This window comes from Lepidochelys kempii, chromosome 1 (assembly GCF_965140265.1).
Source record: "Lepidochelys kempii isolate rLepKem1 chromosome 1, rLepKem1.hap2, whole genome shotgun sequence".
Taxonomy (NCBI): Eukaryota; Metazoa; Chordata; order Testudines; family Cheloniidae; genus Lepidochelys; species Lepidochelys kempii.
In genome coordinates, this window is record NC_133256.1 from 81,917,321 (window position 1) to 81,931,943 (window position 14,623).

Here is a 14,623-nt window from a genome sequence, read left to right on the forward strand (position 1 = left end):
TCCTGTCTGGCAAGAACTCACTTATCAATAGCTGGGATGTGAAATCCTCACTTCTGTATTGTTTTGTCATTATAGTTCCCACTTTGCTATTGTTTGTCTGTATAATCTCTGTCTGGTTCTGTGATTGTTTCTGTCTGCTGTATAATTAATTTTGCTGGGTGTAAACTAATTAAGGTGGTGGGATATAATTGGGTACATAATCATGTTACAATATGTTAGGATTGGCTAGTTAAATTTCAGGAACATGATTGGTTAAGGTATAGCAAAGCAGAACTCAAGTTTTACTATATAGTCTGCAGATAATCAAGGAAGTAGGGGGGTGGAGGAAATGGAAACAGGGAATGGGGGTAAGGAAATTGGAATCCTGTTTGGCTAAGGGCAGGAATGGGAACAGGGACACAGGTGTAAGGCTCTGTGGTGTCAGAGCTGGGAAGGAGGATACTGAGGAAGGAAACTGGAATCATGCTTGCTGGAAGTTTACCCCAGTAAACATCGAATTGTTTGCACCTTTGGACTTCGGGTATCGTTGCTCTCTGTTCATGCGAGAAGGACCAGGGAAGTGAGTGGGTGAAAGAATAAGCCCCCTAACAAAGGGTTTGGGTAACTTTTTCCCCCCACAAATGAGTGAGCTACTCCGATATGGGATCTGAACATGGTCCTTAATGGTCCTATGAAACCTCCCTTTGAGCTATTAGCTATGTACTCTGTTGCATTTATCTGTGAAAAGCATTTTTAGTGGCTATCAGCTCTTCCTGCAGTGAATCAGATCCAGTGGTCCAGGGAGAAACTAAGGGTCTTGTACTAGTCTTGTTCTGTGCATGCCATTTCTATCAGCAGGATTCTGTGCACAGATCAGTCGAAATGTATGATCTTAATGTCATAAAGGGGCACTTACTTCTACACTTAAGTATTTTATCGTATTGGATCTCTTTCTATCTGAAAGAAGGAAAGCCGTCTAGTACAAAGTTAAAGGAATTAAAGATATCATCCAAATTTTCAAACAGGCCAGACTTGAGGTCATTACTCACTTCTTCAAGTAAAAGTGCTCTTGGTCTTGGGGAATGGGAGACTTGCCAGAGGAAGGATAGAGTGAGGGGTGGAGGATGAGGCCCTTTTACATTACACTAGCTCTGTTTGTAAAATGGGATGGCTTGTGTTTGTTGTACTTAAATTAGAACTGTGCGAAAGGACGGGTACTTTTAGTGAAAAATGTCTCTCTTCCTAAACAGGAGGTTTCATGCCTCCTGGCATTCTGCGTGTTTTGTGATATTTCAGGGCAGTGGCTATTGTTCAAGTTAAAAAGTCACTTTTAGGCAAAATGGGCTTGTGAAACAGGCTATGAGCTGCAGAAGTGGCAAGTAAAACTGGGGTGTAAGCAACCTTTGCCACCTCTTTTTGGAGACGAGAGACAGAGTAACATCCTATATACATGGTTTTTTTTTAATGGAAGGGTCATATAGGAGGAGGGGGCGGAGAACAGCAGGGGAGGAAAGGTATACATAAAGCCATAGAGGAGGTAAAGGAATACTTTACCTTGGATGAGGAACAGACCTTGCAATGTTTTACTAAATGCACTGTACGAAGGCCGGAGGTGAGCCCTTAGCCTGAGTCAGGCATAGGAACTACAGCAATGGGCATATGCTTTAAGACCCTTCCCAGAAACGAGAGGTTGAACTTTTCTTTCCCTCTTTAGGATGTGGAGAACATTCCTTTGTGAAGCCTACATAATTAATACAATTCAATTCCAGTAAAAATTGAGAGGCGTATGAAAGAACACTGCATGCTGTAAATTTTCTTCATCGTGTGACCTTGACATGTTTCATTGTTCTATTTAAAACCTTTTTTAATCATCCAGTTCTCTAGAGGAATAGTTATGGTTTTACACAACACTCCTACGTTGGCTCTTCAGCGATTATTGAGAAAATCCTGTGAAATACTATAGTAGAGAACCATTATATGGGTTAGTTATAGTATAACGACTATTGTATATATTTGCTAGCTTACTGTTCCTTCATAACTTTGATACTTTTCATAATTAGTGGACCATGATGTTCTTTTGAGGAATGTCCCTGGGGAAAGCAGATACTTTTAGAGGCAACCGTCAGCAATGATAGTTCAACTCGTTCAAAACCAGTTCACCACCATGTTTAAAATAGGAAACTGTAGTTCTGTGGAATTAATAAAGGAATTGTATAGCAACACAGCCCAAAAATGGTACTGCTCCATTTATCCAGTTTTGCAACCATAATAGCAACCAATTATTAATTATATTATGGTAGCATCTGCAGGTCCCAATCGATATCAGAGACCTTTTGTTTTGGATGCTATGAAAATATTTCTGTAGTATTTTAATGTTAATTTAGTAATGTAGGAGTATTAACTGTATCATAAAGCTCTCAGTCCTTCTTGTGACCATGTATGATGCCTAACAACTTTATCTCTTGTTGAAGTCAGATTGCTCAGTGGTTTATAATAATCTGAAAGACAGCCAGGCCTTTCCCCGTTCCCCACTACTGGAGTAGCTCAGGCATACCCTACATGGCTAAACTTCTCATCCACTGTCCTGAAGAGCCAGCCTACTCTGCTCCACAAGCCCTAAGATCCCACTTACTGGTCTGAGGGTAAATTTATATTGGAACCCAGCTCTCAGGTCTAGCCGTCTAAAACTGGAAACCACCTCTCTGCAACTAGCTGCTGGGGATCTAACATATAACAGAAAAACAAAACAAGTTTGTTAACAAACGCTGGCTTCTTCTCCCAAGACCTTTTCCTTGTCTTCAGTGACAGACTGCCCAGTCATATGCCCCTTATGGCTGGAACACCCTTCCTGAACTGTTTTGCAAGGTTCCTTCCCCCTCCACATTTAAGTTCCTCATTATATTCCACTTCTGCCACAACATCTACATAAAACTAGCCAACAGTGGAGAAAGTCAGAAAACATATAACTAACAAAGAGTCTCAAGCCCATCTCTCTCCTCCTTTTCAGCTCAGCTAAGAGATATGCTTTAATTTTTTTCTCTTATTAAATCTCTTGTATGTTCCCCTCTCTTTCTTGTGGTCCTGTGTTGTTTTTTAATTTCTTCCATGCTGTTGCAGTAGGGCTCAGTGATGATGAAAGAACACCCGGGCATTACAGTAATGTGCTCCAGTATTATCTTTAGAAGTGCCATCTTGCATAGACTGGACCAGGCCCTCTTAGAGGTCCAGAGAGGCCCGGGCCACTTCTATCTTTTGAAGCCCCTAGCCATAATACAAATAAAAAATGACGACACATGGTCTAATCTTGTGCCATCAGAACCGACGTATTTTTATTAATATTTATGAACATATTTTACTCTTTAATATGACAATCTATATCCTTTAACAAAAAAAATTGTCTTTTACAGATCACATCTCTTATTTGCTTAAAATTGCAGCTCTAAGCTGAGAGTGTGTCACATTTTGGTCCGATAGGGATGCACATAAAAATAAGATGCGAAACTTATCAAATGCCAAAAAGTTAACGAAGCGTCTAAATTTGAGACCCCCTTTGAGCTTGAGGCCCAGGCCAAATGCCCTTCCCCCCCCGATTGGCCCTGGACTGGACCATGATGTTCATTTGAGGAATGCCCCTGAGCAAAGCAGATATTTTTAGAGGCAACTGCCAGCAATGAGTGGTTCAGAACCAATTCACCACCATGTTTAAAATAATCAACATCTTCCTCTTTCACCCTGTGGTTCCACGGTAGTTTTGTCTTATACATGCTTTAGATTAGTCAGTAGCAGCTGCATATATTTGATCAGACTCAGCTGAATTCTGTCAGGCTGGCATTGAATTTTACAGCCCCCTCTTCTTTATGAATACAAATATTCTAACATTAGAATTTTCTAAATTACATTGCTGAGATTGACCAGCATGAGAATTTTGCTACTGCACAGATTGAATAAGTGCCTTTCCTACAAAGCGCATACCATTTCAATTCCCATTTAAGTCATCAAATTGGAAATGTGATACATTCAGTTAATCTTCCACAGGCAATTTCAGATATTATAGATCCACTTATATCTTGTGATGAATTACTTCAGTGTTTGGCAAATACTAAATAACATTTTTTGTTGACGTGGAAGTGTGACCTGCAGGCTGCAGCTGGTTCCAGTGTTTGTTACTGTTTGTGTCCAACCCGTCTGTCTCTTCTTCTCTGTTCTCCCTTTCTTGAAGCACAGCTGGTTTATGTCTGTCACAAGCAATGGAAGGACATTTCCGAGCTGGAAATTACTGAAAGGATCCAGTGCTGATGGCTTTTGGAGCTGCCAATCCAGACAGCAGCTTTTGGCTCCTGCTGAGTACAGTATGTCTGCAGTTTGACCATTTATCTCACTTTTTACATACTTGAGTTGAAAAAAAAAAAAAAGGATTGTGCAAACACTCACAGCTCATTCCCTCACACCTCTTCCTCCCCACCCTCTCCTTATCAAGTATTGCAGCAGCACTAAAATGTGTCAAATAAGCTGAATGAAGCTGTCTAGTTTTGAGATATTAACAGGGAATTACATCATGGTTAAAATGTATGACTTTGAAATTATCATTGGCTAATGATTATGTGAAAAAACAATAAAACTCTCCCAACCACAATGGGCAATGCCAGACTAAATTACAGTTAAATGCTTTAGGCCCAAATTTGCAAACTTAGGTGCCTGAAGATGGGCATCTAAAGCCAATTAGGCATTTGAGTATGTGAACTGATGTTCAGAGGTGCTGAGCTTAAGGTGCTTAAGAGCAGCTGGTGATCAGCTCATCTGTGGGGGAAGGGGGGAAATATCAGACCATGTATTTAGATGCCTAAATATGGATTTAGGTGCCTAACTTCAGGCATCCAGCTTAGAAAATGTTGGCCTTCAGACTATCTGGGGCTAAAGGAGAGTACCTCCAGCATCTAAGCGGCAAGGAAAAAGTGAAATATATATTCCAGGATTTTGCTGCTGGGTGTAGAAGAAGAAGAGATCAGAATTAACAACAGGGAGGCAACGTCTCCACACCAAGTACATTCTGTTTATCTTGGCCTATCGCAGATAGTTCTACAGAGGCAGCACACCCTGCTTCCATTGGTTCAGTAGAAGGTCAGGAATTTTTGAACCAGACTGTAGTGAGATTGAAGGAGATCTGCTAAAATAAATGCTGTTACTGTTTGTTCTACCTTTTTTTATTAAATTTTAAATTGCTTCTTAACGTTCCTTCGGCTTAAAGAGCCCTTGTTTGTCTGCCCAGTCATATAAAACAAGAGTAATCTTGGCTGTTTAATCTCTATGATATAGTTCTTTATGCATTCTTCTCATTCTCAGTCTCTCCCATGCCCTTTGTTAAAGCCACTTCAGCTTCAACCAGTTGTTCCTCTCCATCACAGTCTTCGTTTCTTCTCTCTCTGCCACTACGGTTATTCAGTAAAAGTATGTTTATACAAGGAGGAATGCTATCTTCCTGCCCTGGTCATTTTAGCTCACCTGTTGGTCAAAACCATTCACATCCGCCTGCTTCTCAGACGCCATGGAGACTGCATGTAAAGCTGAAATGAGGTGACAAAAACATCATAAAAAGGTCTGTTTGCTTCAAGTCAGATATTGAGGAACTCCTGATATGTAGCCACCAGGTAAGTGGAAGTAAACATCCTTCTGACTATACAGGATAAAGAAAGCTCACAATAATGTCTCTTGTTTCTTATCTTTAGTCTTCAATGAGGTGTCACCAGATGTCAGGAACTGGAATGAGCTTCACCCTCCTCCACCTCCCGCCCCTTTTCACTGGCATATTATACCAGCTCAACTGATATATCAACTGAGTAAAGGTGTAGCATATGTCATGTTTGACACAGATGAAATATCCATTTATAATTTCTTTAATCAATGCTTTCTTTCTCTTCTACTGATAGGCCGTGGAGATAGTCAAAACAACTGCTATGTTTTGCAGAAGCAGTGGGAACTAAACCAGCCTACTTACACCACCACATACCTCTTCGAGTTGCTGTTCAGATAGACATGTAAATAGTGTGACATAATATTTGTAAATACAGAGAAAGAATGATGAAAGTTCTAGTCCACCGATGTCTACTATACCATGGACTAGTGTATAGATATCAGGTAGGACTGTACTGAAGATCCCAGTAAGGAAGGAATAGTTTAGCTCACGTTAAGTACTAAAATAATGGAAAGACTCATTCACGAATTAACTATTTGCAGATGTACAGAGAAACATTTGGGAATAATTTGATTAATATTGTTTGCTCAGTGCTGCTGCAGGACAAACAATGGGAGAGAAATTATTTGAATAATTTGACAATTGATGGAAACAACCAGTCTATTTACTATTTATCCTAAAGCATGTTTTTACTGAATAGAAAAGCTCTCTAAAGCCTGGATCTTATAACTGGATATTTGTGGGTGTGCTTAGCCCATGCAGAGCCAACTGGGCTTCATGCAAGTGCAAGGGTCTGTCCATGTGGATTCAATTGCAGGGTCAGGCCTTGGCCTCCCTCAGTGTCTGAGCAAGCGGGATTGCTTGCTTCATGATATACGTGTGGGACTTTTGCAGAGAAGACTGAGGCTCAGTTAATGCAGTGTTGAGGGCAATATAGATAAAAAGTTAGTATTTTTATCTTATATCTACCCCAGCTGCATACAGGTTGTAAGTAAAATTGTCAATAATTTTAATGTTCTGTGCCATAGAACCCACACAAACCTGGTAGAATATCAACCATCCTTTGAAATGATCAACCAGGGAGAATTCCTCTGACATGCAGATATTTACTTCCAACTGCCACTGAGACCTTAGCTATAGCATATCGCCAGCAGCAAGGCAGCAGCATCCGACCCCTCCCCAGGCTCTCCCTCAATTAAACTGGAGACTCCGCCTCTTATTTCCTGTTCTCCCCTCTGCTTCCAGTGCAAGGGGCAGGCCCGGCCTGGCTCTATCCATCAGGGGCATGATTCCTCCCTGTTTGTGTCAAAGAGAAGCCCTTCAGCCTCACTACAAACTCCTTTCTCTTATCAACTCAGCTAATTATTATTGCGATCTCCTTAGCAGGGAAAGAGGTGTGCAGTGGTTGAGGACTTTATTCCTTTACTATGTAAGGGGACTGTTGCCTGCTTACTAACATTCAGTGGGGGTGTTTTGGTTGGCTAGCTCCCAGAACGAAAAGGGGGAAGGGTCGATGGGGAATCAGGACCCTGAGACTGACAGCCCCCAGGAACAATGGGGAGAGGCCAATGCTCCAGGTCAGCCTGAATGACAGGGTGGGCAGGCTAATCAGGGAGTCGGGAGGTCCCGTCCTCCATGGGAGCTGGACTTGCCTGGGTCAGACAGAGTGGGGCCGAGCTAAGGAGAAAGCAGGGGCCTGAGCTGAGCTGAGCTGGGTAGCAGAGCTGTGCCAGATCCAGAGAGAGCAGACCCTGTCCTAGGAGCAGAGCTGCAGCCCCAAAGCCAGAGGCACAGCCCAGAGAGAGCAGACTTGCCCTGGGAGCAGAGCTGCAGCAACCAGAGCCAGAGGGGCCAGAAAAGTAGCCCACGAAGCAGGTCAGTGCTGGGAGCAGAGTCACAGGAGCAGCCTGCAGAGCAGACCTGTCCTGGGAGCAGAGCTGTAGCAACCAGAGGCAGAGGGGCCAAAGGAGCAGCCCAGGGAGCTGGAGGCAGAGCAGCAGCAGCAGTGCAGAGACAGAGTGGTGGAGCTGGGTGCGGTGAGTGAGGGGGACCCTGGGCAGCGGGCCCAGCACAGGGAGACACCTCAGCCAAGGGGCTCTGCAGGCCAGGCTTGGATCCTAACCCCGACAGGGCGGGGGCGACACTGGGAAGACGTGTCCTACCACTTAGAGCCTGAGAGCGTGTGGCCACCACCAGAGCAAGTGTCCAACCCACAGCATCCCTGCAGCCCAGCCAGGGCCTGAGAAGAAGGCCTGGGACTTACAAGGAACAGATTGTGAACTGCCCTGACATTCCAGAGACACTGTTTGTGATGTTCCCTGCCACAGAGCGGGGTGATGTGTTTCCTTTAACCTTTCCCATTTTTCCTTATTCTTTTTAAAATTAATTGTTGATTAAATAACTTGCATTTGCTTTAACTTGTATGTAATGGTCAGTGGGTCAGAGAAGTGCCCAGTGCAGAGAGAGTAACTCGGAGTGGGGACACCCTAGCCCCTGTCCTAGGTGACCACAGCAGGGTTGGGGGTCAAGCCCCCCAGGAATCCTGGGCCCAGCCTTGTCAGGGTTATGAGGACTCTGCCAGACAGGAGAGTGGAAGGGGAGTCCTCATGGGCAGGGAGGACTCTGGGTAAAGGAGGTGGGAGCAAGGACTCAGATCCTTTTGCTAGCCCACTTCACCGAGGTAGTGCAGAAGCCAGGAAAGTTCCCCACAATAGCGGGACTATTCCCCCTAGCTTACAAATAGGTAATCATTTAAGATAGGGTAACAACATAATGTAGCTATGTAGGTTTTGGCAGATTTGTTGTACAGAACACTTGTTCTTTGGATAGCTCTGTTTCCTTAATAGATATTTGCTAAAGTAGACTCTGAGGTATGGAAATAAAAACTTCATTATGATGCGTTGTAGGGTTATGTAAACTTAGATTTATGTTTGTCTCACTTGCTTTTAATGCATTTGTGCTACTTTCTCAAGAATTAACCCTAGAATGGATTTTTTGATGACTTTCATTAAACACTTCTTACGTCTAGAGTTAAAAAGGAGAAAATCAGGGCAAATATACCTATTCAGCCAAGTAATTCCTGACCACCAGAAGTCCTATACTTCAGTATTCAAAAATTCAGATGAAAATATTGGACAAAGGAGTAATTTCTTCCCTGCATTTATAATTTTTTTTAAAAAAAGCAACACATATGGTGTAAATTACAGCCTTATAGTACCTACCATCACAAAGTCTTTAAAAACTGTATGCCTGTTTTTGCTCTCATTTACACTTCTAAGATAATCAGTTTCTATATCACTCTCTTTTCTTTGACCTAATTCTGAAATAGTTACCCCAGCAATGGAGCATAACTCACTGTTGTAATAACAAGAGGAGAGTCTGGAATCCAATGCAGGGGTCCAAATTGTGGGGAAGGTGCTGACATGGTAGGAGAAGCCGATGGGGAAGATAGACTTGTGAGGTACAGTGCAGGAATCAATGTGACCAGAGAAGGGACGTTGGTGGTAATCAAGGTAAGACATGACCAAGCGGATGGACCAGAATTTGGTGGTAGGGATGGGAAGTATGAAATATGGAGATCTTACAGAGACAAGCCAACAGAATTTAACAACCAAGAGCAGGGACTAGAGAGCCTTTGTTTACCAGAAACTGGGAATGGGCGACAGAGGATGGATGACTTAATGATTACCTGCTCTGTTCATTCCCTCTGGGGCACCTGGCATTGGCCACTGTTGGAAAACAGGATATTGGGCTAGATGGACCTTTGGTCTGACCCAGTATAGACAATCTTATGTTCTTATGGCCCCTGAAACATGGACTGAGCTGTATCAACCCCTGCCTCTGGCGGAATATACAGAAGCTGCCACTTGGCGAATATTCTGAGGAGCTGCTACCCTGTGAATACCCTGAGGAGCTGCTGGAACTGTTGACTGCAGAGTACCCTGAAGAACCTGAGAGCCCATGAGTGGCAAAACCCTACGACCAGGTAGGGGTAGGAAGTAGCCCAGGGAAACCAGACATTAGTCCGGTTGTGTTTGCTGAAGTCATGGTCAGCGTGTTTTGGCAGGATCCCTGCTGACCCAGTGGCAGGATTCCCCACCACTGTTAGGGCCTAGGCTGGGACATGGTGGAGTAGGGTGGGCTCGGGTGCCCTTACCTCCTCCTGCCAACCCCACTCCTGGGATTGCAGCCTCACCTTAGGACAGACAGCCTGCATTTCTTTGGTGTCTGCCCCCACGAGGGAGTTGGGCCACCAACTGCTTTGCTCATTCCTAGCCAGGGAGCTGGGCCAAAGACTGTTTGCTGTTGGCCCCAGCCAGGGAGCTGAGCCAAAGACTGCCTCTGCTCTGTCCCAGCCAGAGGGCTTGAGCCTGACTGGTGGGTATTGCTTGGCCCCTCCCAGAGGGCTGAGCCTGATGGTGTTTGTGGCCCACCACAGCCAGAAGGCTGGCTACGGACTCTACTGACTTACAGTGCCAATCCCCTGTTGATCGGCTCTCAGCTGTTAGGTGGCGTAGTGAGGCATCGTGGCCTCCCTCCGACGCAGACAGGGAGGAACTATTCCAAGTCACTACAGAGCTGTTAGAATAAATCTTTTTTAATTTACGCCAAACCACAACAGGTGGATTAACCCTGTGGGGCGCCTTGGAAGAATCCATTTGTTAACACACGAGATTGTGCATTAGATTTTTTTTCTGCTGTGTTAAGTGATAGTGGTATAAGCAGATACAAACAGCAGATGTCACACAGATTACTACATTCAGGGCTGAAACCAAGTCTCTGAATGTTGCAGTGGCATTCAGGACACGAATCTGACAAAAGTCTCTGACAGTCAAGAAAGAACTTTTAAGAAAAAATAGTAACTAAAATGTAACTTCTTTGGCTTATTTCATTTTACTGCTATAGATGAGACTTGCATCTTTTGAGAAACTGAGTCACAAAAAGTAAGATGTTTCATATGACAAGTGTTGTCTCCAAGAATGACTACTAGCAAGTTCTCGGGCAGGTAAAAAAAAAAAGGGTAATTGTTAGAGGTGGACTTGGGCAGCTGTGTTTTGGTTTTGAAAAGCTTCAGTCATATCGGTCAACAAGTCATGACTTTCTCTTCTGATCAGTGTTTTAGAGACATAGGGAATTGTAATGTTTCTTCTACTCCCTTATGATATCAGGTTAAATAAAAGTCTTTTTTCTCCCTTTTAATAATTCTTCCCCCACATCTAGGAGGAATAAATTAACATGCAAAGCCTGGGCTCAGAGCTACAAATCTCCATACCATATAAGACCACAGTGTAAACCAACCCCCATCATTGTCAAACTAGCCAAAGGGCATGGAATTAACAGGTTCTTTGGAATTGCTAAGATTACCATTTGTATTTGTTGCAGGTGTTGCAGGTGCAGGTGAAAACTCAGGGGCAAGGAGGGGTAGATATAAGAATAAAGGCCAGTGAGCAAGTGAACTGGAAATGAAGGTGGAGGGGGAAATAATGGTTGGGTCTACATGGGGCATCCTTTCTATCGCCACAGTTTGGATCAAGGTCAAACTGAAGACTCACCCACATCTCAGAGTCATCTGTGTACATATTATACACAGATAGTGATTAAACTGAGGGGAATTAAAGTCAAGGGTTGTGAGCTGCTCAAAATACCACAAATTTACTGTTATGCATATTGTTCTTTAAAATGTATGGAGGGGGGAGGATTACTCACCTGGTGATTTCATCTAATTTTGTGAATATTCAAAGATAGGGTGGTGAATCTGTACATAAAAGCAGACATTTCTGTGTGCTTTCATTTGCTGGCACACCTTCAACTAACATTCCACTTTACCAAACACCATTTTAAATTAATTTCTTTCATTTCCTTTTCTCTTTTCCTTTCTTTCTACCTTAGTTTTTCTTTCTTCCCTCATTTGTGTTCTCACTCTTCCCCATGGTCTTTCACGAGAACCCCTCCTTCTCTTCAGTCTTTGCTGCTTCCTCTTTGCATCCTAACCATTTCCATCAGGCTTTGCCTTCTGCATCTTCCCAGTCTCCATCTTCCTCCTGTTCTCATTTCTAAATTACTCAATTATATTTGTATCTCGTGCCAATCTCTACTTTGCCTCCTCACACCCATTATTCGTTTTCTACCACATCAGGATAGAATTCCTTTTCTCTTTCTACCTGGCCCTATTTGACTTGTATACATCCAACACTCCATACCTGCATTGTGCAGGAACAGTTCCTAAATGTTGTTTAAAGGAGATAATCATGGTCTTGGGGGACGCATGGGGACAATGGGAATGTGGATTCACCTCAGAGTTCCCACAGAGGTGTTCTTGACTCTGCACTTGAAATCTTAAGTCACAGTCATAGAATCATAGAATCATAGAATATCAGGGTTGGAAGGGACCCCAGAAGGTCATCTAGTCCAACCCCTTGCTCGAAGCAGGACCAATTCCCAGTTAAATCATCCCAGCCAGGGCTTTGTCAAGCCTGACCTTAAAAACCTCTAAGGAAGGAGATTCTACCACCTCCCTAGGTAACGCATTCCAGTGTTTCACCACCCTCTTAGTGAAAAAGTTTTTCCTAATATCCAATCTAAACCTCCCCCACTGCAACTTGAGACCATTACTCCTCGTTCTGTCATCTGCTACCATTGAGAACAGTCTAGAGCCATCCTCTTTGGAACCCCCTTTCAGGTAGTTGAAAGCAGCTATCAAATCCCCCCTCATTCTTCTCTTCTGCAGGCTAAACAATCCCAGCTCCCTCAGCCTCTCCTCATAAGTCATGTGTTCTAGACCCCTAATCATTTTTGTTGCCCTTCGCTGGACTCTCTCCAGTTTATCCACATCCTTCTTGTAGTGTGGGGCCCAAAACTGGACACAGTACTCCAGATGAGGCCTCACCAATGTCTCTCATTTAAAAATGGTTTCTGGACACAGCACTAGCAGGTGAATGCACCAGTGAAAAAGGAGCTGCAGTTGAGTTATTGGGTAGCAAAACCAGATGGTGTGCCACATGGGAGCACTGACTGACCATTCTCATCAGCACAAGGGTGCTTGTGGTGGTACAAGAGAGAGCACGAGAGGAGTGGGATGCTGAGTGCAGGGAGGTGAAGACCCAGTGGAGGGTGGAAGTTAGTTCTTAGAGAACTAGGCCTGCTACAGCTCTTCATATCCCTTTCAGAGATAAGAATGTTTTTTTTTCCCCTTATAAAATGTTACCTTTGAAAAGATTTGTTTTATTTATTTAGAGATGTTTCCGTGGCTGGCACTAACCTGTTGTCTGAGCATCTCAAAAAGATTTACCCTCCCATCATCTTTCTGGGGTACATTAAAGTGTTATCCAGGGACACAGAGAGATTCTGGGTCTGATCCTGTACAGTGCCTCCAGGAAGGGCAACACAGATGATACAGCTCAGGCATAGGGGAGGTGAAGGTAGCTACCACTGCATCCTCCAGATTGCTGCTCCATGAGGTCAAAATGGCCACCATGTTAAGATGGAGCAGATAAGGGCTGCTGTAATATCTGACAGACACATCAAGCTGTATATGGGCTATACTACTGCCCAGAAATCTCATAGATCATGCTCCACTGGCTTTCCTACTCCTAGCCCTCAGCTACAGCCCAGCATTCCCTCCACACCACCATAAATGGCCCGACCCTGTGCCAGAGGAGTTCTCCTGTGGTCTTCCCGTGGCACGTGACCAGTGGTGTATAAGGGCCTGGACTAGGGGAGGAGCAAAATCTGTCATTTTATGAGTTGTCCATGGTCACACAGGGAGTCTGTATGAGAGTCAGGAATAGAGCCCAGCCCCCCACCCCTCCCATTCTACTGCCTTAGCCAGAAGACCGTATTTCCATTTTTCAGAGAAAAACCTTGTTGTCCAATTCAATTAAATATCACATTGTATTTAACTGCAGTTATTTTGCTGATGTGTTTTTGTACTAACTCAGAAAAAGAAAGGGAGGAGGAGTTGTGATTTGTAATTTGCATGACGAATGCTCCCAATCAATAGATAAAATGTAACATATGCTGTGGTTAGCAACCAAGGAATCCTCTGGAATTACAAGTTAAGTTTAGGCAGGATATTTTCACAGCATACAAAAAAATAAATGATAACACAGATTTTTGTGGTGCAATGTTATAAAAACTATTATCTGCCAGAAAAAGAGAAACAACATTTCTGAAGCACTCTCAGCTATTATGGCAGTTCAAGAAGTTATCTCATGGTGTCTTTCCACAGTGACATCCTGGGAGAATGCACTGAAGTTCAGATGCTTTAAAATAGAAAAACTTCATCTCCAAAATACATATGAATGTAACCTCTGCTCCTTGAAGTCTTTAAACCACGATTTGAAGACTTCAGTAGCTCAGTCATAGGTGAGAGGTTTTTTGCAGGAGTGGGTGGGTGAGATTCTGTGGCCTGCGTTGTGCAGAAGGTCGGACTAGATGATCATAATGGTCCCTTCTGACCTTAGTATCTATGAATCTATGAATAAGTCGAATAAATTTTTGATAAAACAGGTGAGTAGTGAAAAGGCTATTTGAAAATGAGGGCTTTTTCAGTACTTTTGGGGAGACAAAGAAAAATATTAGTAATACATCAGAACTATGGAGCTTAGGTTTAAGCATATCTGTAACTTTGGGTGCATAATGAGTCCCATTGAGTTATGCAAGTGTTTAACTCTTTTTGTGGGATTAGGGCTTACAATACATGTGTAACACATTCTGTATAATCTGGAAGATCATAAATGTGCTCTTATGTGTTGAGAAAAATATATACACTTACAATAGCTGATCTGCTGCAGGAAGAAAATAAAGCTATTGCTTAGTTACTTACTAATGTTTGTGCATCTTTTGAGCTTCCTTATTTTCAAGAAGGATGAGAGGACACAAAGGTGTCTTCTTACTGAGGTTCTTATTTGTAGAGCTGTCCTCCTCTTCATGGAGGATTTTGATATTTTGAAATTT